Source organism: Eumetopias jubatus, unplaced genomic scaffold (assembly GCF_037043125.1).
Source record: "Eumetopias jubatus isolate StellerSeaLion01/CBP00866 unplaced genomic scaffold, mEumJub1_p1.0 scaffold_5, whole genome shotgun sequence".
Lineage (NCBI taxonomy): Eukaryota > Metazoa > Chordata > Mammalia > Carnivora > Otariidae > Eumetopias > Eumetopias jubatus.
The window spans coordinates 75612193-75616351 of record NW_028274811.1 but is presented as its reverse complement, the minus strand read 5'-3'; the positions used below and the strand labels follow the sequence as shown (position 1 = coordinate 75616351).

Genomic DNA, 4159 nt, shown 5'->3' with positions numbered 1-4159 from the left:
ACATGCACCCCAATGTTTATAGCAGCAATGTCCACAATAGCCAAACTGTGGAAAGAGCCAAGATGTCCATCGACAGATGAATGGATAAAGAAGAAGTGGTATATATACACAATGGAATATTATGCAGCCATCAAAAGGAATGAGATCTTGCCATTTGCAACGACGTGGATGGAACTGGAGGGTGTTATGCTGAGTGAAATAAGTCAATCAGAGAAAGACATGTATCATATGACCTCACTGATATGAGGAATTCTTAATCTCAGGAACAAACTGAGGGTTGCTGGAGTGGTCGGGGACGGGAGGGATGGGGTGGCTGGGTGATAGACATTGGGGAGCGTATGTGCTACGGTGAGCGCTGTGAATTGTGTAAGACTGTTGAATCACAGATCTGTACTTCTGAAATAAATAACGCAACATATTTTAAGAAAAAAGAAAAAGAAGAAGATAGCAGGAGAGGAAGAATGAAAGGGAGTAAGTTAGAGGGGGAGACGAACCAGGAGAGATTTTGGACTCTGAAAAACAAACTGAGGTTTCTAGAGGGGAGGAGGTTAGGGGGATGGGTTAGCCTGGTGATCGGTATTAAAGAGGGCACATTCTGCATGGAGCACTGGGTGTTATGAACAAACAATGAATCATGGAACACTACACCAAAACAAATGATGTAATATATGGTGATTAACATAACAATAAAAAATTAAAAAAAAAAAAAGAATACTTCCCGACTCATTCTATGGGACCAAATTATCCTAAAACCACAAGGAGACAAACATAACACAAGAAAACTACAGACCAATCCCTTATGAAATCAGATGCAAAAATCCTCAATTAAGAACTAGAAAGCAAATCTAACAACATAGAAAAAATTATACATCATGACCAGGTGGGATTTATCCAAGAAATTCAAGGTTGTTTTACCATATGAAAATCACCTATTACAATATACCCTTTTGGTGGAATAAAAATCCCAAATCATATGGTCATTTCAATAGATGCAGAAAAACATTTAACAAAATCCATCACACTTCTTTGATAAAAACACTTAACAAAATAGGACTACAATGGAACTCCTTCAACCTGAAAAAAAGGCATCTACAAAAAAAAATATCTATAGCTCACATTAAAATCCATAGTGAGACACTAAATGCTTTCCTCCCAAGGTATGACAAAGATAACCCCTCTTGCCATTTCTATTCAACATTGTACTAGAGGATCTATACAGGGAAATTGGACAATGAAGGGAAATAAAAGTTCCTCTTCCCCTAAGTGGCCTGAGGTGACCTCTGAAAATGGTTCATTATTTGCTTGACCCAGAAAACCCTACAAGATCATGCAAATCAAGAGGTTCAAATCTTTGTGTTCCCTTTGAAAATACATGTGAAACTGCCCAGGCCATCAAAGGTCTGCAGATCCAAAGAGCCACCAAGTATCTGAAAGATGTCTCTTGGCAGAAGCAAGGTGTGCCACTCCGTCTCTACAATGGTGGAGTTGGTAGGTGTGCCCAACTGTGCCAAACAGTGGGGCTGGACACAAGATCGGTGGCCCAAAAAGAGTGAATTTTTATTGCACATGCTAAAAATGCAAAGAGTAATGCTGAACTTGAGGGTTTAGATGTCGATTCTCTGGTCATTGTGCACATTCTGGTGCACAAAGCCCCCAAGATGTGGCACAGAATTTACAGGGCTCATGGTCGGATTAACCCCTACATGAGCTCTCCTTGCCATATCGAGATGATCCTTACTGAAAAAGAGCAGATTGTTCCTAAACCAGAAGAGGAGGTTTCACAGAACAAAAAGATATCCCAGAAGTAACTGAAGAAACAAAAACTTATGGCCCAGGAGTAAATCCTGCATAGAATAAATTTTTAAAAAAAAGAGAGAGCGAAATAAAAAATTATCTAGATTAAAAAGGAAGAAGTAAAAATATCTCTATCTGTAGATGACATGATCTAGCATATAGAAAACTCCAAAGACGGGGGCCTAGGTGGTGTGGTGGGTTAAGCATCCGATTCTTGGTTTCAGCTCAGGTCAAGATCTCAGGGTAGTGAGATTGAGCTTCATGTACAGCTCCTGCGCTCAGGATGGATTATGCTTCATATTCTCCCTTCCTATTTCTCTGTTCTCCCCACTCTTGCTCTATCTAAAATAAGTCTTTAAAAAAAGGAAAGAAGAAAACTTTGAAGAATGCATCAAAATACCTACTAAAATTAATAAATGAATTCAAGCAAGGTTGTAGGATATAAGATCAATATGCAAAAATCAATTATATTTCTATAATAAACAACCCCAAAATGAAATGTAATCCCATTCATAATAGTATCAAAAAGAATAAAATTTAGCAATAAATTTAACAAAATAAGTGTAAGATATTTACACTGAGAACTACAAACTAAGTTGAAAAATTATAGAAGACCTAAATGAATGGAAAGAAATCCCCTACTCATGAATTGAAAGAATTTCTATTGTTAAAAAAATGGCAATATTCCCCAAATTTATTTACAGATTCAATCCAATCTCTATCAAAACCTAAAATGGCTTTTATGCAAATTGACAAGCTGATACTAAAATTTATATGAAAATATAAGAGACCCAGAATAACTAAAACAATCTTGAAAAAGAATAAAGTTGGAGCACACATACTTCCTCATTTCAGAAGTTTCTACAAAGTTACCATAATCAAGACAGTGTGAAACTAACATAAGGATAGCCATATAGAGCAATGGATTAGAATTGAGAATCCAGAAGGAAATCCTAACATTTATAGTCAATTAATTTTTGCCAAAGAGGACAAGGCAATACAATATGGAAAGAATAGTCTTTTCAACAATTAGTACTGAGATAACTGGATATCTACTTTCAAAATTATGAATTTGGACCCCTGTTCACATTATACCCCCAAATTAACTCAAAGCATATCATGGATTTAAAAATAAGAGCTAAGGGGCGCCTGGGTAGCTCAGTTGGTTAAGCGACTGCCTTCGGCTCAGGTCATGATCCTGGAGTCCCAGGATCGAGTCCCACATAGGGCTCCCTGCTCAGCAGGGAGTCTGCTTCTCCCTCTGACCCTCTTCCCTCTCGTGCTATCTCTCATTCTCTCTCTCTCAAATAAATAAATAAAATCTAAAAAAAAAAATAAGAGCTAAAACTATAAAACATAAGAGCAAATCATTGCAACCTGGGTTTGGGAAGGAGTTCCTGGATATGACATGAAAAACACATAGGATAAAAGTTTAAAAAGTTGGATTTCAACAAAATTAAAAACTTACATGGAAAGTTACCATCAATAGAATGAAGAGAGAAACCACAGACCGGGAAACAGTATTTTTGAGTTACATATCTGTTAGGTAGTTTTAACCAAAATATATAAACAACATTTATTAGTCATTAATTTAAAAAAATCAAATTTTAAAATGGGAAAACATGAATAGAGAGTTATCCAAAACTCTCTTTCCCTCTGGTTTCTGGTCAGGTTTATCCAATTGGAGATATAAATAAAAGAATCAAGGATGGGGAGAAAAGAGAGGTTCGAATATTTGTTCCCCTGTCTACCTCCCTATGGTATTATGTGTTGAAAATACATTTCTCAGGGCGCCTGGGTGGCTCAGTCATTAAACGTCTGCCCTTGGCTCAGGTCATGATCCCAGGGTCCTGGGATCAAGCCCCGCATCAGGGTCCCTTCTTGGCAGGAAGCCTGCTTCTCCCTTTCCTGCTCCCCCGTTTGTGTTCCCTCTCTTGCTGTGTCTCTCTCTGTCAAATAAATAAACAAAATCTTAAAAAAAAATACGTTTCTCTAGCAATGGCACAGTTCTTGTTAGGTGACCCTTATCAAGGGTTACAGCTACAGACAGGTCCTGATAACCATTTCCTCTACTTGTTATGTCAAGCTTCCATCCCCAAAATGCTTCAGTATTCCTTGTTAGTCTTTCTTAACCTTGGTCACATCTGTGTAATGATCCCTTCATAAACCTCTTTTTAATCACTCCTTTTGAGTGGGCCATATGTTTTAGAGAAGCTGGGATTCATGTAGTCATTCCCCATTGAAGGTTCCCATTTTTAGCAAATATCTGCTGAGTAACAAGACATAAACTTAATGCTCCATAATCCCATGAACCTCTGTCCTTCCTTCCTGCCTTTAGAAAAGTTTTCTTAGCTAGGGAAAATCC

General features: G+C 37.7%; 1 pseudogene; it reads left to right on the top strand.

The window, feature by feature from the left end:
* Positions 1-1286: 1286 nt before the first annotated feature.
* On the top strand, positions 1287-1841 carry LOC148164374 (large ribosomal subunit protein uL22 pseudogene; annotated as a pseudogene).
* Positions 1842-4159: the final 2318 nt, after the last annotated feature.